Raw genomic sequence first — 21,796 nt, forward strand, 5'->3', positions numbered from 1 at the left:
TTGGTCAGCACAGACTTTTAAGCAAGGAGTTATCTTGTCTGCGCCTGGAGCTTTTCCTGGCTTTAGTTTGTGAAATAGGCCTTGCACTTCCTTTTCTGTGACCACTAGGGATTGGGAACCCAATGGGATGGGGTCAGTTGTAGGATTATTTTGAAGGATATTCATCATTTTAATGATACTGATACAATATGATAGTAGTATATGAATATAATGCATTTCATAAGATCAATGTATGATTGTTTCACAAAAGGTCATTGTATGGTCAGATCAGTTGGATGTCTTTCCAAAGAAAATACATACGAGGTGGTGAATGTTATTCTGTGTTCAATTATCTGCATATGTAATCATATAGTATTGAATTATAACATGCCTCGGTAACTAAACTGTGCACAGGGCTGGTCATGCTCTTGAATGAACTGTAATCTGTAAACACTGAAACTGTTTCCCCACCCCACCCCTGAGCTATCTAGATCTGAATTCATAGTTTTTCTGCATACATTATTTGCTAAATTTCTAGCTAGCAAGGTGCAGGTAAGGCCAACTTGTTCACTAATCAGATGAAAAAAGTTGCCCTTATGGTTTTTAAGAGAAACTTTAGATACACCAAACTTTTCATGGCAAATGGAAACTTTGTGCAATTTTCTACACTTAAATTTACTTTTTAATTTTCTCTTAACATTAGCATAAATTAATAATGGCTACAGAGTTGAGTCTTGTGAGGCAAAAGGAGCAATGTCTTACGTGAAAATGTTTAAGACTGTTAGCAGAGCATAATTTCTACACTAGTGTTTTTCTTTCTTCCAAACTTAATTCATCTTCTTTGTTTATGTTCTCATAAAACAGTTGCATTTTATGAATGCTGTGAGATACAAAACAGTGCAACATTAACGACTGAATAAATACTTTTTAAAACACCAACAGGAAATAGGAGTCTCAAGAAAACAAACTGTATGGGCGAAAAAAATTGTGTGTGAAGGAAGCTGTGCCTGTACAGATTTTATGAAGATTAGGTGATGATCAATGGTGCAATTTAATAAGTAGGAAAATATAGTGAGAAATTTACAGTAATAATGAAACTTATTTTTGATGTATTATGTTTTTCCGTATGTGATAAACATCACCTAGAATTCTTAAATGTAGAACTGAAATATGTTTTGATATCTAAATAAGAAAGATTAAATTTTCTGCTAAGCTGACCCTGTTGCTCCACATAAACAAAATAAATTCTATCTGAAACATGCTAAGCTAGCACAACTGAAATAACGTGTCAGCATAGCCTTTTGTCCAATATGCTGGTATACCATATAGACCTCATTTTCAAAGAGACAGCATTAAAACATATCTGTACATTTGCAGCACCTGAGAGCAGAATTCTGTTATCTCTTGACATGAACACAAAACAGTAAATCAGATAATAGCAAATTTTCCATAAATGAGGGTAATGCCCACAGCTTGTACATTCCCATCTGGTTCTTCCTATTGCTGTAGAGTTAAGGATTAAGCAATCCAGGAAGTGCATACTGCTCCCAAGATTCTGGATTGCTTCTCCTCTTGCAAGCCAAAATTGAAAATAAAATCTTGTTTTAATATACAGGTAGTCCTCAACTTACAACCTTTCATTTAGTGACCATTCAACGATACAACAGCACTGAAAAAAGTTACTTATGACCATTTTTCACATGACCGTTGCAACATCCCCATGGTGACATGATCAAAATTCAGATGCTTGGCTTATGTTTATGATAGTGGCAGAGTCCCAGGGTCAGGTGATCATCTTTTGTGAACTTCTGATGAGCAAAATTAATGGGTAAGCCAGATTCTCTTTACAACTGTATTATTAATTTAACTGCAGTGTTTTATTTAACAACTTTGGCAAGAAAGCTCATAAAATGGGGAAAAACTGTCTCACTTAGCAATAGAAATTTTGGACTAAATTATGATTATATCTGTTTTAGGTTTAGGTAAGGTTAGGTAAAGATTCCCTTCGCACATATGTGCTAATCGTTCCTGACTCTAGGGGATGGTGGTCATCTCCATTTCAAAGCCGAAGAGCCAGCGCTGTCCGAAGACGTCTCCGTGGTCATGTGGCCGGCATGGCTCAACACCAAAGGCACATGGAACACTGTTACCTTCCCACCAAAGGTGGTCCCTATTTTTCTACTTGCATTTTTTACGTGCTTTCGAACTGCTAGATTGGCAGAAGCTGGGACAAGTAACGGGAGCTCACCCTGTTACGCAGCACTAGGGACTCGAACCGCTGAACTGCCAATCTTTCGATTGACAAGCTCAGCATCTTAGCCACTGAGCCACCGCATCATTATTTTTAGGTTTAGAGGAAATGCTAAATAAATTATTTCTGATTTGTGTAATTATTCATGCTAAGAGAAGCGCCAAGAAGTAGTGAGTGGGCGGTCTGCAGCTTTTCACAATAAGTTTCACCAGAATCCTAGTTTATTTTTTCCACACAGAGACATTGAATTTTGGTTGTATCAAAATTCAGATAGATGCAGGTGCACAACATGTAACACTACAGCAGGAGTAGTGTTACATGTTGCATATCAGACAAGAAAAACAACATGGGTGGCTCAAAGAGAAACATAAAAGAAGCTTTCTTAGATCAAATCAACACTACTGAATAACCAAGAAAAGACACTTGATCAACAGAGATAAAGACAATACTGCAGGTTAAGAAACCCATAGAGGCACGCATCTTTGTGAGTTACAGAATAGAGGAAATCAGGAAAACTGGAATGTGTCCATTCAAACTCTTGCCATCTTTGAGAAGAGTTAGAGAATGCCTGCTCCTTTTTGCTACTATGTACAAGGATTGTAGAACAAAGGGTACAGAATGCATCCATTTGCAGTCTCTGTGGAATTAAATGAAATGTGTATTTGCAGTCTCACTCACAAGCGTGATGTGAGATAGAGGAAGGCAACTGGAGATTTTGAGTCAGGCTGTCTGATTAGGTCACCCCAACACCTCCAATGGGTCAACTGTGGAAGAACTTAGTACCTCCTCTGACTGGGCCCAGCGGGAAGACAAAAAGACCTGCTAAACCTAATAGGCCCGTGATGGCGAACCCATGGCACATGTGCCAGAGATGGCACGCAGCGCCCTCTCTGTGAGCACGTGAGCTGTCACCACACACCACAGTTTAGCTCCGCCACGCATGCGCGCATGCCTCCTGCCGGCCAGCTGGCCTTCAGATCTCTGCTGCACATGCATGGGGTGCAGGCGGGGTGTGTGTGTGAGTGCATGCGCGGGATGGGGCACATGTGCAGGGGCCACATGCGCATTGCATTTGGGGGGTTTGGGTGTGCTTTGGGCAGTCAGTCAGGAAAAGGTTAGCCATCACTGTCATAGGCTAAGATTGGTATTCAAGACTGTTGTGGAGGAGGGAAAATCAGAAGAAACCTGATAGCACCTTTTCTGACGGTCTACAAGTTTTATTCAAACATATAAACTTTAGAGATCTTTGAAGTGGCTAGGCCAGGGATGGCAAACCTTTGAGGCACTGAGTGCCCAAAGTGCACATGTGCATCCAAGCTGCAAGGTGCAGACGCATGTGCTTACACGCCCCATGCATGCGCACCAGAGACCCAAAACAGAGCTGGGGCGACAGTGCGCGTGTCCACAGAGAGGGCTCTGCATGCCACCTGTGGCACACATGCCATAGGTTTGGTACCACTGGGCTAGGCTGATATAAGATTTAAATTGGGTTGAAGGAGGGAGGGGAGAGGAAAAGACATATTGATTATTCAGGTTACATATGAGACTGTTTACAAACACCTTATTGGTTATAAGTTGTAATGTATTAAAAAAACCACTTTCTTTGTTGAATTCTTTTGAAATTGCCTGAAATCTTTTGATATATATGAATTCAATCATTTCCTGCTCAGTGGTGCTGTTAGAGTTCTGTTTCCCTTAAGCTGTTATTTAGAAGTATGCCACAGAGTGTTCCGGAAGGTTAAAATGCCCTGATATTACTTTGTTCTGGTTTTTTGAGTCCTCATATCAAACTTGAGTCCATCAGTTTTTGTGCAAAATGTGTTCATTTGTTGATTTTGGAATCCAAAAGGACATTAATACCTCACATTAGAGAAACAACTGGTGACGATAGCTCTAATTTTACCTGTACATTTGTTGGGACCTGTAATGGCTCCATTGATGTAGATGTGGGGACAAAGTAAACATTTGGGTTTGTTGTAAGGTCTGACACTCATATTAGCATTTTTGTCCTGGTTTGTTTGTTTTGTTGTTGTTTGTTTGTTTTTGTGACAATTTTTTTTGTTTTTGTTTTTTTGTTTTTGTGACAATTTGCTTCAGGTTGGATGGCTATCAGTAAGCAACTATGGACCAGCCACTCAGGGCATCAGAAAGTGTGGTGTCGTATGGGCTGTGGCTTGCCGATAAAACATTTGAGTGGCTTACGCTCCGAGCTATAGGTGACTACCATTCTGTAAGTTCTTTTTCTGTGGTATGTCTTTTCATAGGTCTTCCCTGGGAATTGATCTGCAACTATTAATTTACCCATTGCTCTCATTGGGTGGGTAATTCAGTTTTCCTGATTGCCTGGTTTAATTCCATCAGTTGAGCATCTCTGTCAAGTGGATCAGAACAAACGCAGCATAAGGTCTGGGATACAAAGCGGACTTAATTCCTTGCTGGCTTGGCTTATCTCCTTAGTGAAATCATAGTTTGACCTCTAGTTTAACAGTCTGAAACTTCGGAACAGCTTGCATTTGTTCTGACTCATTTGGCCAGCTTGCCTCAGAGTGAACGCAGGCAACTAACTATTTCTTGGAAGTCAGAAATGCATGACATCATCTTCTACTCATCCACAGCCTACTGGGAATGCAATCTGTGACTGGCTTTTTCTGCTATGATCCAGAAGTACTGTTTTCTGACTCAAGTAGAACTGCCCAGTTTGCCTGCTGTCCTTCCTTTCATCATAGGCAATCCCTTGACTTCGTTACTGGGGAAGGAGCACTGCATACCTCCATCACTGGTTGCTGCCCTATAATTTTGTTTTACAAGTTAATTAGGAAAATGGTGGACAGCTATCTCCTTCCTTCCTTCCTTCCCTCCTTCCTTCCTTTCTTCCTTTTTTCATTGATCAAGAAGTTAAACTATGGGTCTTTCTTTCTTTCTTTCTTTCTTTCTTTCTTTCTTTCTTTCTTTCTTTCTTTCTTTCTTTCTTTCGTGATATGCACAAGGATTTTGCCACATCCTCCTCTAGTCAAGTGATAGGAAAAAATGATAAAACTTTTTTTTTTTACTTTTACTTTTACTAGCCTGGGAGGTATGTGGAAGCAGGGGAATGCATCTATTGGGGGCTGTTGGTAATGTGATCCAGAAAGAACCTTATCACCTTGCTGAAAAAGGAAGAGGAGTTTGAAAACCAGAAAGAGGCATCTTTAGTTCATTTCTAGCCAGGAATCAAGCAGCTCATGACTATAAAAAAGAAAAGATCACCGCTTTGTGGTAGAAAAAAAAAGGAAAATATTTACACTTTCCAAGACTGATTGTCCTGTCAAAATCACTCCAAGAACATATAGCCCAGAATCATATAAGAAGTCATTAAAAAGAAAAAGAAAAATATTGAGGGATCAGCAGGTTTGCTATAGTAAAATCCATGATCCTACTGTCAGAAAAGTGCTGATTGAATTGTTCTTCTTCCCACAAATACATTGGGGCAACTTTCAAGTTAAAAATTAGGTTAAAAGTCCTTTGTGTATACATCAGAAAACAAGAACAAGAGCCTTTCTATTGAGGCAGATGTGCTTTGGGAGGAATGAATTTCCTCTTACAGTGGATTTATTTCAAAGTTTCTTCTTTGGCTGATGTTTTTTCCCAGAAAAAAATATCACAAAAAAAAAACAGCTTGAGTCCACAGTTAGTTTTGTCAAGGAGCCAGGAGACTGAGGTTTTCTACTACCTCCAACCATGGAAGCTCACTGAGTTGTCTTATGATGGGGGGTGAGCTGAATTCTATACAGGTAGTCCTCAATTTATATTTCATTTAGTGGCCATTTGAAGTTACAGTGGCACTGAAAAAAGTGACTTATGATTGTTTTTCGCACTTATGACTGTTGCAGCCTCTTCATGATCAGTATTTGAAATGCAGACACTTGGCAATTGTCTCCTATTTATAACAGTTGCACTGTCCCGGGGTCATGTCCCTAAGCTCCATGGCTTAGGGCCTGGGTACTTATGGGACCGCCTGCTGTTACCGCATGCCTCCCACCGACCCGTACGCTCTCACAGAGAGGGACTTCTCAGGGTGCCGTCCGCCAAGCAATGTCGGCTGGCGGCCCCCAGGGGAAGGTCCTTCTCTGTGGGGGCTCCCACACTCTGGAACGAGCTTCCCCCAGGTTTACGCCAAATACCTGACCTTCGGACCTTCCGCCGCAAACTGAAGACACATCTTTTCATTCGCGCGGGGCTGGCTTAAATTTTATTGATTTTAAATTTGCTATTATTAATTTTAAGGGGTTTTAGTTTTATATATTTTAAAGTTTTTTAGGCCAATTATAAAATAAGTTTTTTAATTTGTATTTTATTTGTATATTGTATTGTCTGTTTTACTTTTATTGTACACCGCCCTGAGTCCTTCGGGAGAAGGGCGGTATAAAAATCGAATAAATAATAATAATAATAATAATAATAATAATAATAATAATAATAATAATAATAATAATAATAATAATAATGTGATCACCTTTTGGGAACTTCTGAAAAGCAAAGTCAATGGGGAAGCCTGATTCACTTAACAACCATGTTACTAACTTAATAGCTGCGGTAATTCACTTAACAACTGTAGCAAAAAAGATTGTAAAATGGGGCAACTGCCTCATTTCTCCTGCTGATTGTTTATGCAAACAAACTTCAATAAAAATGAAGACAATCATTTTTGTTGACAAATTGTAGGCCTTCATTTCAGTTCAACAACAACATTTAGAATATCTTAAGGGTCTTCTTTAGTTTTTGCTACTGAAATTTTTGTGATGTGTTCATGTTTTAATTTGGGGTTTAATATGTAAAATTTATTTTAAGCAGTTAGCAGACGTGGGCAAAAGAAGATCAAGAATTTTTCTGTTAAAAAGGTGGAGATTGAAGGAATGTATTTCCAGTTATCGTGAATTTATCCCAAAGTTTCTTCTTTTAGTTGAACTTTTTTTTTCAGCCAAAGTTTTTTCCGAGACAAAATACTTTGAACAACCAGGCAAGGTTAAATTGTGTAAAGAGTGAGTTCAATAGGCAACAGGTCACAATCGGATCAAGCTGAGCAGCTGAAAGTGAAAGAAGAATTGCTTCTGTGTGAAGGTCAGAGCAGAACAACATACATCAGGGGTCTTCAACCTTGGCAACTTTAAGACTTGTGGACTTCAACTCCCAGAGTTCTTCAGCCAGCAGAGGTCCAGAGGAACTCTGGAAGTTGAAGTCCACTTAAAATTGCCAAGTTTGGAGAACCCTGACACACATGACATCAAAAATTTGCTTCTGCAGGTCTTCATGGCCAGAAGCAAGACACGGGGTGCTCTTGTGAACCATTTAGCTTGGATGCAACTGAGGCTGGAGCCTTTGTATGACTTGAACAGAGGAATCGTAACATTTATGAACTACACTCTCATTTGTAAGTCTAGGAATATGACTTTTGGACCTGCAGACAGATTGCTTATGAATGATTATAATAAAATATGGTTATCCTCTATTTGAAACGAATGTGTGAAACTTTATATACATATATGGAAAACTAACACGCTCTCTCTCTCACACACACAATATTCTTTTGTTTTTAAATATTTTCCTTTTTCTATATTTTTTGGGGTTCTGTTTATTTAAATAAATAAAGGCAGAAAAACAAATTATAAACCAAAGACAAGGAAAGGGCAACACTTTCTCCATCAGGTCCTCTCTCTCCCATTCTAACAATTCCAGTTACAATGATATCATTGCAGAATTAGGATAACTTCAGTATAGACCAGACCTGGGCATTTTATGGCCACTTCGGCTGTCCCTTTTTTTTTCCAATTTACATTTGTGTGCGTGTGCGTGTGTGACTACCCACCTTCACAGCCCTATTGGTTCATCCCTCCACAACAATCCCAGTTTCTCATGTGCCCCCTTGGGAAAATTATTCGCTCACCATTGGCATAGGCAAAAGTCAAAATATTTTTTAATAGAGATGCCACATTTTGACACAATCAGAATTTCTGAGATATTAATATGATTGACATATATCATTTTAAAAATTATTCTAATCGTCCAAGGTATGTTTGGAATTGTTATGGGGGGTTCTTGCATATTTCATCTTTGATAATTCAAGTTATGAAATGCATTTTACTGCATTAACTTATTCAAAACAGGAAACACTATTTCTGTTCGTGGTATACTATCCTTTCATATGGATTACTGGAAATGTCTTATTTATTTAAGCACCATCATTGATTTTTCCCAGCTGCTGAGTTGAAAGGATCTCTACCCCATCTTTGAGTCAGCAGAAAGCTAGATGTAGCCTCCATTGCTAACCTTTGACCTGCCCTTGTAACCTATATTCCCAGGCACTGTCCGGTTCCTGGCTTCCTTCCAAGGAAGCAAAGGTGACAATGCCTAATGGATTTTATATACCTTAAAGGTCATTTTCGAATAGTGTCAGATAAAGGAGGAAGAGGGAAAAACAATGGAAGAACTAAGGGTGATTTTGCCCTGTCTCACAGCAAACAGGGATCCGATGAAGAAAACATCATGAGGAACTTGCAAGAACAAAAGGTATCGCCAGGACTGTAGTTAAGTGCGAGTGGGCATATGATTTCTATCTAGGCTGGACTCTAGATGGCAAATCAGGTCAAACTGGTGAAACAGTAATTACGCCACAAAGGATATCTACGTCTCTAAAACTGAGATGGATTTAAAAGCTTCCTGAAGCTACAAATGTAATCCCTTAACAAACTCTCAATCTCCGCAAGATTGATTCAACTGTTTACTCAGACTATCCACTCACCTTCTGTTTTGTTTGGTCTAAGCTCATTGAACCTTTAACTGTAGCAAGATACTCACTAAGCATTTCTGCTCTTTCCCCTGGATCTGTTGGGGGGGGGAAAAAGGTGACCTCAAGGAATGATCTAATATTCACATTAAATTGCATGGGGCTTAAGGTAGAATCCTGTAGAATGTCATAATATCTTCTTACTGAATAAAGTCATTCATGTAAGCATGAGGTCATGGCAAAGAGGGATCACTCACACATGACTCATAGTACTTCCACTCTGCTATTTTCACTCCTCACACTCTGAGAAGCAAGTTGAAGTTAACTATCCATTATTGTTTGAATTCTGCTGATTTGAATGGCTGAGAACAAGGAACACAAATCATTGCCTCAAAACAAAAACATTAAAAAAATCTATCAATCTTACTCCATCTACAGTAATAGGAAAAGGACAAGAAAGAAACACAGTTCAAGGGATGGTTGATCTATAGCTGAAATAGAAGTGACAGGCAAAATTCTTGTCAGTTTCAAAAACCCCCTCCCCCAATTCCTTTTACTTAGCCTGCTGCAAAGCAATCAAAGTAACAGTTCTCCTTCAGAAGCCAAAGCTCAGAAGCCAGAAAGAACAGTATGGCAAGGGCTTCTTCCTGCAATAGAAAGCCACAGAACAACACAGAACATTGCTCTGCACCAATTTCAACTACACTAAAAATGAACTGGAAATAAATCTCAGTTCTTCAACACTACTGACATCATGAAAATAAGAAGCCTAGAGCTACTTTGAAATTGGCATTGGCAAATTTTCAACTTTCATTTCATCCAAGAATTTCTAAATCTGATAATTTATCCAGCTGGCCATCCATTTCCTGCTAATCCACCATTGGTAGAAGTCAAACAATTATTAGCTCAAATTTAGTTGTCCACCTTTGGGGATTTATGAGTGTTGGAGATTAATCAAAGAATCTGGTTCGATATATCTACCATCTCTACAGACTGACTGCCGGATCTGATGGAATTAATTTTATCCTTGCATTTTGTAAATATGTCGGCTAAGCTCTTCCGGACCTTAGAAGAATTGAAGAATGCATTAGTTGATAATGCAACTAATTTCAAAAATTAATGTTCTGATGAAACCAGATTTTTTAATTAGGACTTAAGGAAACACAATTAGAGAGGACTTATGGATGATTAGTTTTATACATGGTAATTGCACCCAAGTTCCCATATGCACTAAGATGGAAAAGCACTCCCAGATCCACAATGAAAGAGTTAATTGTGAGGATGGCAGAGCTTGCAGAAATGGCCAGATTGTTTGATTAGGGACAAAGCAATAAAAGTGTCAGCTCTGAAGGCCATCTTTTTGCAATTCTAAAAATTGGAAACTTTTTATGGACTTTTTGCTAAGAGACAAAAGTGAACTAGTCATCTCTAGATTTGCAGATGAAAAAGGATAGAAAGGAACTACAGTATATAATGCAATTCTAAAGAGGCAGAAATGGTAAAAGTCTGCTTGTAACTGCTGTACAAATAGTTATGACGTGTATGAGTCGGGGGAAACTGGGAATGGGCCTGGGAGAGCCAGCACAGGCCATTTGTCAGTAAGTGGGTGTTGTTGCAGGGGGAGAAAAAGTGGAAGTTGTGTGGGCCACAACTTTGCAGACCAGTTGTAAGTGCCCCTTATTCAGCACCACCATAATTTTGAATGGTTGCTGAATGAATAGACATAACCATAAGGCTACCTATAAGAAGCCATTTGCTTAACTTACTTTTTTCTCTTTCTTTCTTTATCTGTACTGCTTCTAGCACTTTTTTTTGCGCTTTTATCGTTTTCTACTTTCCTTATATATTTGTTTGTGTTTGCCTTTTTATTGAACAGAAGCTTTCAATAATACAGACACAGACACGTATAAAAAAGGTCAAAAAGTATTGAAAGGACGCAACAATGGTGACGAGAATACAGGTAGTCTTTGACTTATGACCACAATTGAGCCCAAAATTTCTGTTACTAAGTGAGAGAGTAGTTAAATGAATTTTGCCCCATTTTACAATCTTTCTTGCACAGTTGTTAAGTGAATCACTACAGTCAAGTTAATTTTTAAATGAAACTAGTTTTCCTATTGATTTTGCTTGTCAGAAGGTCGCAAAAGGTTATCACATGACCCTGGGACACTGCAACCATTATAAATATGAGTCAGTTGCCAACCATATCAATTTTGATCAGGTGACCATAGGGATGCTGCAGCAGTTGTAAGTATGAAAAACAGTCATAAGTTACCTTTTTCTGTATAACTTTGAACAGTCACTAAACCTACTGTGGTAAGTCAAAGATTACTTGTACATTGGAGGCTAAAACATATGAAGAACGGTTGTAGGAACTGGGTATGTCTAGTTTAATGAAAAGAAGGACTAGGGATGACATGATAGCAATGTTCCAATATCTCAGGGGCTGCCACAAAGAAGAGGGAGTCAAACTATTCTCCAAAGTACCTATGGGCAGGACAAGAAACAATGGGTGGAAACTAATCAAGGAGAGGAGCAACCTAGAACTAAGCAGAAATTTCCTGACAGTTAGAACAATTAATCAGTGGAACAACTTGCCTCCAGAAGTTGTGAATGCTCCAACACTGGAAGTTTTTAAAAAGATGTTGGATAACCATTTGTCTGAAATGGTGTAGGGTTTCCTGCCTAAGCAGGGGGTTGGACTAGAAGACCTCCAAAGTCCCTTCCAACTCTGTTATTCTATTCTGTTATAATGTATAGGTCTCTTGCACTGTCACAGAATAATTTTGATAACCAGAAGTTACATTTTTCTCTACATGTATTCCAGTAATCTCCCAATTTGTGCATTTTCCTGAATGGGCTGAATGTAGAATCTCCCCCACCACCACAACACCTTATCTTAGCAGGAAGGGATCTGATGGAAAATCTATTAACAAAGCTCCTGAATGACACTTTGATGGTCTGCAGCTGCTATTGGACAAAGGACCCATTAAAAAATAAATATCAAAATATAATTTTGAATTACTTTCAGCTTTAATATGCTTTTAGTATTATTTATAAAATTGGCTGCCTCTGGCAACTGAGCAGGTGTCTTTAAATGAAAAGCTCTATGCTCTTGCCCAGTTCCTCATTTCAGCAGACTCTACATGGAAAAACTTCCTAGGTATTCAAGGATTCTCTAATGAGACAATCTCTCTGGTTTTCCAAAGATAGATCCTGCATAAAAGGATAATCCAGAGTTTGAAGTATACCATTGGAGAAATCTTCTCTTCTGAATGAAGGAAGGGTGCATGAGGTGGGGGAGAACAATGGCTCTGTTTGATCAGTAAATCAGTGTAAGCTTGGATAAATATTAGTCTCATTTTTCAGAGATGGAGTAAAGGACAAGACAGACCAAAATGATTTATATCTATATTATTTTTTAAAATATATTATTATAGCTATCTATATTAGATACCATGGAGTTTGGGGGAAGGGGGTAGGAGAAGCACATTTCACCCTAAACTCTATGTTCCTAGCCTCCATTTGTTTATCGGAAGGGTTATTCTTATTTTTTTAAAAAGTGTCCAAATGGTTTAGATTTTCAAGCACATGAGTACTTGAAGACAGAGCAGAGAAATGGCAAGTCCAATCATCTTGAACGGAAGATAGAGGAAGCAAAAAATGGTTCCGTGAGCTGCCATGACCAACTCCACATGGTAATCTCTATTCTGAAAGCCATTTTGGAAAAGCTACTGTGCCCAGAGGAGGAGAATGGTAAAGAAGCAGATAAGGCTTAAGAGATGAAAAGGAAAACAAAAGAGAAGACAAATAATAGGGGGAGGGGGAAGAGAAAGAGATCAGTAATAATAATAATAATTTTAAAAAGGCATACCAGTCAAGGTAGAGAACTAACTCTGTAATACGGATATTCCTATTGATCTGGACAACTCCATAAGTAATTATTATCATGTCTTTTTCTGTTTCCAAACCTTCTGTTTCTGTTTTGTACATCTTGGACAGTAAATATTAGGAAAGGAACATTTTATGCTCGACTCTGGGATGCTTCTATAAAGATAAAGATGATGAAGAAAAAAGTACTTCCAATACATAAATAAGAGAATTCCAATTTCTCTCTCCCTCCATTTTAAGCACCACAGGAAACTGGATCACAGAAATAAGGATTAGTATACGGTAATAGTCTGAACTGAGCAAGGTGAAAAATAGGCCCCCAAATTCTAGTAAAAAGAGAGAAATCACCATATAAAAAATTATACTAACATAGTCCAGCAACTTCTGTTACAAAGTGTAACCTACTTTTAAAAGAGAAAAAAATATTGATCTTTTATAAGCAAATAGGAGATTGGAAATGGATTCATACTAGTTTGAGGAGCTGCATGAAATGTCAGCTAGCACATCATATTTTTAGGACATTTTTATGATATGGGTTTAAAATATTTGTTAGCAGGCCTACGAAAAAATTGTTTGGGGTGGCAACATAAATATGTATTTTTAAAACAAAAAAACAAGTTAAATGAATTAGCCTATGTTGCTAAAGAGTAAAACTTTACCCTTACCTTGCTCCGTCTCTCTATTTCTTCTCTGTTCTTTCCTTTTGCATGAAACTTTCGCAGATGTCATCTAACCTACAGACAACAAGAACTGAGGGAAAAAGCAGAGAAAACAAAACCAAAGAAACCACCTTCCTCTTACAAGCAAAATAATGTATTCAAGGACAGAACTTGACATTTCTTGTGCCCCCTCCCCTTAGCTCACATAGATATATATCAATCCCACTATTCCTTTTCAGTATAAGCAACTTAATGGAAATTGCAGAGAGAGAGAGAGAGAGAGAAAGGAAGGAAGGAAGGAAGGAAGGAAGGAAGGAAGGAAGGAAGGAAGGAAGGAAGGAAGGAAGGAAGGAAGGCTAGCTGGCAGTCCCAAAGGTGTTTTTTCAAGAGACAACTGGACTTTTTCTTTGAAGACGTTTCTTTTTCAACTGAAGAAGCTTCTTTGATGTAAAGCAGAGAAAACAAAACCAAAGAAACCACCTTCCTCTTACAAGCAAAAAAACGTATTCAAGGAGAGAACTTGACATTTCTTGTGCCCCCCTCCCCTTAGCTCACATAGATATATATCAATCTCACTATTCCCTTTCAGTATAAGCAACTTAATGGAAATTGCAGAAAGAGAGAGAGAGAGAGAAAGGAAGGAAGGAAGGAAGGAAGGAAGGAAGGAAGGAAGGAAGGAAGGAAGGAAGGCTAGCTGGCAGTCCCAAAGGTGTTTTTTCAAGAGACAACTGGACTTTTTCTTTGAAGACGTTTCTTTTTCAGCTGAAGAAGCTTCTTTGATGAAAAGCAAAACATCTTCAAAGAAAAACAGAAAGTCCAATTGCCTCTTGAAAAAGCACCTTTGGGACAACCATGACCTGGATGGCTGAGAATGACCATAGACAAAGGGCAGGCAGTAAGAAGAAAAAGAGGGAAATCAAATTAGGGTTAGTTTACACCACCATCCTTGTTGTACTTTCTGAATGTTTCTATACTTGCAAATCATCTTGGCTTCTGCCATATCTGTACTCCACTTCATTATCTTTTATTCTTGAAAGTTTTCACTGCTCTCTTTTTGAGGATCTGATCAATTTCAACCAACCATAATTTTCTCAGTCTTCTTCCACTCCCAACCCATTCACTCTTCCTTCGTGTATTTATTTTGCAATTTAACCCTCATTCCTACACTCTGTATGATCAAATAATTCAATGTATTTCTTTCATACTGTCACTTTTGAATTCAACCCATATTCATTTAGCACTCATTCATTCTTGACCCTTCTTTTCTTTTATCTCACACATTTTTCAATCCCGTCCCACTTCATTTACCTTAGAGTGAAACTTCGTTTCAGCATAGTCTGAAACTATGCATAGCACCACTGATCAAAGTCTCACTTCAATTTATGTCACATGCATGATATTCAATTTATGTCACTTGCATGATATTATTATTATTATTAGGGGCCTCTGTGGCTCAGACTGCTAATGCAGTCTGTTATTAACAGCAGCAGCCTGCAATTACTGCAGGTTCTAGTCCCACCAGGCCCAAGATTGACTCAGCCTTCCATCCTTTATAAGGTAGGTAAAATGAGGACCCAGATTGTTGGGGGCAATAAGTTGACTTTGTATATAAATATACAAATAGAATGAAGACTATTGCTAACATAGTGTAAGCCGCCCTGAGTCTTCGGAGAAGGGCAGGATATAAATGTAAATTTAAAAAAAATCATAGAAATGGCCCATACTGGTGCGAATGATGCCAAATTACATAATTTGTTTAATGATATCACAAAAATCTACATTACACTATTTCTTATTCAACAATAATGATGACTAGTAGTTAATGCCTTCTTCCTAGGAAAGGTGGTAACTAAGAGATGTTGTTAGTCCAGAGAAAGTTTCAGGATTAAGAAGTAAAGTCTATTAAAAGGAATTAATTTAAAATAAGATATAAAAATACAATTTTTTTTAAGTTAAGTTAAGGTTAAGGTTAAAGGTTGAATAAGAAATCTTGGTCTTTTGCAGGTTTTTGCAAGTTCCTGTGAATTTTGTATTTATTTGAATAATAAAGCCTTTAAAAAAATAAAGTCTCATTTCTGCAGGGTTGCCATTATCCCCTTTTAAAAAGGAACTGATGACATCTTCCTCAAAAGTACTGCCTTCTCCAATCAATTTCTCATTTTGCTTCTCTCAGAACTTATTATAATTTGATCTTCTAAATTCCATAATCCTATCAATTTCAAAGTATGCATTCTAGGTTACGAGTTGAATTTAGTGTCATTGATCCTTCAAAAATTCATGACCTATTGAGTGAGCACAAGGGAGGGGGGGGCAATAGGGTGTTGATAGAGAATTAAGAATTTCCTCTGTGTCTGTTCTTTGGCTATTATTTTGGTTGCTCTTTGCCATAGAGATTGGAAGGAGATCACTTGCTCCAGCCTTTGTTCCCAGAAGTACAAATGAAGCACATGTGTATTCTTTATTTTTGACATTCACTGGGCAGGATGTGGCTAGCTAGATGCTGGGATATGCCCATCCCTCTAATGCACTTCATGTAAATAAAACTCATTTCTGTTGTAATGACATCAGCTCCACTAATCATTGCTCAGGTCAGATTCTCACTTCCAGGAATGTTTATAAGCATACATAGATTACATGAACTGTAAACAGAAAACTTGTTGACTTGATTTTTCTCCTTGTTAGTTTGAAAATTAGTAATTTACAAAACCCTTCTCCCAGTTATAATGCACACAGCTGTCTCTTTTGTCTTATTTGCTCCTAATTGTGTAATTAGTAATAAAAAGGAAGAATGACAATAATAAAATTGCCCTGTTAAATAACCAATAAACATGGGTGTGATCAGTGGTGGTTTCTACTTACCTTTGCTACCGGTTTGCAATCATGACCACACACGCGCAACGCTTCTGCGCATGCACAGACCGTCCGTGAAAATGTCCGGGTGGGTGGGCGGAGCCTCCCGCCACCGCCGCTACCGGTTTACACGAACCAGGGCAAACTGGTAGAAACCAATTACTGGATGTGATAAAGGCCATTGATTCATCCTAGGGAAGAAGGACAACAAAACCCACTTGGACCGCTTGAGAATTTACAGAAAGAAGCAGAAACATGAATTGATTTCACTAGCTATTTTCATTACAGAAGATTTGGCAGGCAGAAGAAGCAAAAAAAAAAAAAAAAAAGGAAAACAGAGAAAAGGCTATGCATGTAAATTCCTCTATGACATAGAATGAAAATGCAAGCTAAGGAATAGACAGCTTCAAAATCTCTTTCATTTTGCCAGTGATGACCCTTCCCATTGTGCTTATGGGCATGTTTTTTTATCTGAAGCTGATTGAGATCTGATCTGAATTAGCTGCAGATAAAAAAAAATGTCTAATTCTTTTCTGGATATTCTGAAGTAACGGCAAGATAGGAAAAAGGGTAAAAAAGAACATGGGAGATCATAAAAAATTATTCTAATTTGTGCGGAGTCCATGTGAGATATTGTTCAATTGTCATGTAATTTTATAAGTCTATCTAGATAATGCTGCTTCCTGTTTGCAACTGTGTTTGAGTTGCTCAACTTGTCTTTCTGTCTCCTTTCCTTCCCTTTCACTTTCCTTAAACAACAAAAGATGAATACCAGAACATCTTTCGATGTTCCATTCTTCAAGTAGAAGAACATGTGGTCTGAAATCCATAAGAATACCTTTATACCGTACTTCTACAAAGTTCGCTGCTCCCTGTGAATATCTGTGTCCTCTTATCCCCAAGAATCCAATCCTTTTCAAGTAGACATAAAATAAGCAGCAGGAGACTGGGGATTTGGTAGTAATGACTTTCAGTATTAAAACAAATGACTCTCATTGGCCATCAAGCATGGCTAGACATCTCCACATAGGAAAAATAGCAATTAAAAAAGTGGTAAGGGATGGATGGAGCAACATACTTCCAGTTAAGGATAGAGACAGACTGCTTCATGGCAGGCATTCTGCTACAGATAGTCGTCAATTTACAACCAGAATTGAGCTCAAATTTTTCATTTCGAACCAAGACAGCTGTTAAGTGAGCTGTGCCCCATTTTACAACTTTTTTCTCCACAGTTGCTAAATGAATCACTTCAGTTGTTCAATGGTTGTTAAGCAAATCTGGCTTTCCGCATTGACTTTGCTTGCCAGGAGCCATCTGGGAAGTTTACAAAAGGTGATCACCTGATCCTGGGACAGTGCAATGGTCATCAATTCATGCCAGTTGTCAAGTGCCCGAATTTTGATCACATGACCAAAGGAATGCTGCAACGGTCATAAGCATGAAAAGCAGTAATTGTAACTTCAAATAGTCACTAAATGAACCATTGTAAGTCAAGGACTACCTGTACTGGACTAAAAAGGAGGTTTGGGATTGCCCTAGAGTTCCAATCTGGAGTTCATTTCCTAATTTGCCTTTGAATCGAAGTATCTTCATTCACAAACTGACAGTCTGGGCCCCAGATCTGAACTGGGAAGTTTATGAACGCTGAAGTGTTCATGAAATTATTTCTTAATTATTTGTGTTTCAGAGCATTCAGGATCTCTGGATATTGTATGTATGAAGGACAAGAGAATTCCAAAAGAGAGGGCTAATATATCAGGGCTGCAAAACTCCAGACAACCAGTGAAGAATGATAAAGTGATACAGAAAACCCTTAATGCTTTGCTGGCATCCAGTTCAATTCTGATTTTTCCCCAGCCCTGATAAGGTAACTCTATTGGAGATACCCAACCTCTTATGGCTTGCATTAAGTGGCACAGTTCATAGCCCAATCAAATAGTTCAATATGCCCCTGTAAATGAAGATATCTCATAATGATGTTGAATTTCAATGATTTTTTTCCTTCTTCTTTAGAAGAATAAGGAGGGGCTTTGTGGTTTCTCACCCACATTTTGTTGGTTGCTTTCTATGAGATCCAGCCATAGGTTAACACAGAGGAAATCCACCAAGTCCTATACACTGCTGAGATTTCATCTCTCTCTGACACCCACTCTTTCCTTGTAGCTTATAACCCTCTCTGGAGTTGGGGGCAAAGCTTTGATTTATAGGTGAGGTGTCAAATAGACATGTACTGTGGGGAAGACAGTGAATACCGCAAGTCTGAACTGATATTCAACATGCAGTACATATTTGATTCTTATTTCTTACTCTAGCTCCTAGCTTTAATGTGAGACAGGGTAAGATGGGCTAAAGCAATAGATTTTTGAGAGTCAGTAAATTTGAAAGAAAATTAATCTTGGAAATTAACAGGAATTACATGAGTATATGGCAGGCACATAAGTACTATATATATATATTGCTCCCAGAAGCACGAAGCTGAAGCCTGAAGATGACGAATGAGACTTCATCGAAACGTCGCCAAGACACTTCCAATTTTACGTGGGAGAAAACCCGAATAACCAAAGATCTACATACAAACACCCGCGAAAACCTCAGAAAACAAATATATATATATATATATATATATATATATATATATATATATATATATATATATATATATAAAATTTATAAAATAAAATAAAATAAATTATAAATTAGAAGGTAATCTGTCATTATGATTACTAATTTATTTTTATATAACTCTTCGTAATCAACAAGCCCAGAGTGATTATTTTTAAAAAATACATATTTTCAGAAAAAGTATTTATTTTTTCCATTTCTATCTGCCAGAATCTAACAATTCCAGATAGTTATAATAATACAAACATAAAAGAAACACAATTTAAAAACCATCAAATATAGAAATCATTTTAATCAACAAATAAAGCCATAATACAGTAATTTTAGCTTTAGAATTTCATAAAAACAATGATCAAGGGAGGAAAAATAGATTCTATGAACCCAAACAATAAAATACAGGTAATCTTCAATTTACGACTGCAACTGAGGCCAAGTGAGAAGTGTGTTAAATGAGTTTTGCCCCATTTTATGCTACATTTGTTAAGTGAATCACTGCAGGTGTTAAATTAATAACATGGTTGATAAGTGAATCTGGTTTCCCCATTGACTTTGCTTGTCAGAAGGTCGTAAAAGGGAATCACATGATCCCAGGATAATACAATCGTCATAAATGTGAGTCAGTTGTCAAGCATCCTAATGCAAATCATGTGACCATGGCAGGAGTGGGTTTCAAAACCTGTCGCTACCAGTTTGCTCGTGGGCGTGCACACACTTATGTGCATATGTGATGGCAAGTGGGCGGAGCCGCTACCAGCTCACCCGATTTGGGGCGAACCAGTAGCAACCTACCACTGGACCTTGGGGATGCTGCAACAGTCATAAGTGAGAAAAATAGGTCATAAGTCACTTTTTTCAGTGCTATTGTAACTTCGAATGATCACTAAGTGAACTGTTGTAAGTCAAGGACTACCTGTAATTGGAGTTCATTTAAAAGAAAGTTTGCAAGGCAGCAGTATCTTGGAGCAGAAGTGACCTGCAAATGGCTGGGTGAACAAGCAAACTTTCAATTCATGTTAAAACAAGCTAGAGTGAAACAGCAGCCACTTTTCTCCAGGATATGGCATCATTAAACTGAGATGATCTTCCCCCCAAAAATTGACTCCATAGAACTTGATTAAATAGAGTGTGTATTCAACAATGTAGCACAATTCAGAGAACTCAACTGTAAATGCAGTAATCAGAAATGTTTGGGAAACATTAACAAGCTTTCAGTTGTTACTTGAAAAGAGTATGGGCTAGCATCATAGATGCTTCAGTTTGGCAGATTTCCAAAGCAGAAGTATCATCCTAGAACAAACTACCGGCCCGTGGGCCGGATGCGTCACACGCTGGCCACGCCCACACCTGGTTTAGCGAAGGAGGGGAAGTTGCAATATGTCACGTGACGCCGCCATGACAACTTGACTTTGACACCCCTGTCCTAGAGCAGGGGTCTCCAACCTTGGCCACTTTAAGACTTGTGGATTTCAACTCCCAGAATCCCCCAGCCAGCAAAGGTGGCTGGGGAATTCTGGGAGTTGAAGTCCACAAGTCTTAAAGTGGCCAAGGTTGGAGACCCCTGTCCTAGAGAGTCCCTTGCTGGTACATGCATAGGCACTTTAATATATGAAATTCCTCATTTTTTATGAATTTAGAGATCTCAATGGACATGGTGAGGGACACTGGAAATGGAATTCAGGCAAATCCAGAATTCTACTGTTGGGAGAAACAGATTGACCAACAGACAAATTAACTAGTTAGAACTGCTGGCTGAGGAACTCTGGGAGTTGAAGTTCACAAGTCTTAAAGGGACCAAGGTTGGAGACCCCTGCAATAGAAAGCTACGGATCAGCAACGGGGACAGCAGATCTCACGTGATCTAGTTTTCTACCAAGTCAAAAAAATGTATAAACTTGGCAGGTGGGGAACAATCTCCAACCCAATCAAATTTCACTGGTTACTCTTAGCCTCAAAACTGATGAAAAATCAAGAAAAATAAAAAGGATCAGAGTCTCCTTTCTCTTCTCACCGAGACCACTCATCCAGGCAGCTATGGCTGTTTCTGTCCTGCTAAGTCTTGCACTAAATTCAGAAGAGGTTGATTAGCTGGCCTTTCATTCCTGCCAGAAAGATTGAAGGCTTGAACATTTACTAAACTGGGCTTTTCAAGTTCTTCCCCTCCCCATATCTATGACTCATTTGGGTTGAGCAGGTGGCATTTGGATAATGTTTGCAGTATTGGGGATAATATTTCTTCCTAGAACTAATAACCTGGTTACAAAAAATATTTTGTTCAAGGTCTACAAAAGTAAGAAAGACTTACATTTCTTGATGATAAATCACCTGATGGTCAAGCAAAATGATTCCAGGGGAAGCTCTGAAGAGAATATAATCAACAGGATTTGTTTGGGCCAGTTCCAGATGACCAACTCTGGGATCTTAAATCCTTCTTGAATTCCAGAATAAAAACGTGCTAAGGAAGATTCATTTGGTCCTATTCCTATTACTCTTCCTCATTTGGTCCTATCCTAGAGTTAAACAGTGTAGCCAGAAATGGAATTCACACAACACAATTGATATCTAAGTCATTATGCAGCAGCTTTAATTTTACATATTATGATCTAAGCACAATGATGGTTAAACTTTTTGGTGCCGAGTGCCTAAAGCATGCATGCTTGTGAATGCATGCCCAAACCCCCCAAATACAATGTGAGCACAACGCGCACATGCACCCCTCATGCATGCGCCCCACCCCTTCCCGTGCCCCATTTTGGCTTCTGCAGGAGGCTTTCCAGGCCCAAAACA

General features: G+C 38.4%; 1 protein-coding gene across 1 annotated transcript in view; it reads right to left on the bottom strand.

Moving 5' to 3' along the window:
- Positions 1 to 13,668, bottom strand: part of LOC131192289 (T-cell surface glycoprotein CD4-like) — a 35,413-nt gene extending 21,745 nt beyond the window's left edge. Inside the window, exon 1 of the mRNA XM_058171303.1 lies at positions 13,547 to 13,668. The gene's annotated coding sequence lies outside the window, so the exon portion shown is untranslated. The remainder of the gene's footprint in view (positions 1 to 13,546) is intronic.
- Between the last annotated feature and the right edge of the window lie 8,128 nt (positions 13,669 to 21,796).

Source organism: Ahaetulla prasina, chromosome 2 (genome assembly GCF_028640845.1).
Source record: "Ahaetulla prasina isolate Xishuangbanna chromosome 2, ASM2864084v1, whole genome shotgun sequence".
Lineage (NCBI taxonomy): Eukaryota > Metazoa > Chordata > Lepidosauria > Squamata > Colubridae > Ahaetulla > Ahaetulla prasina.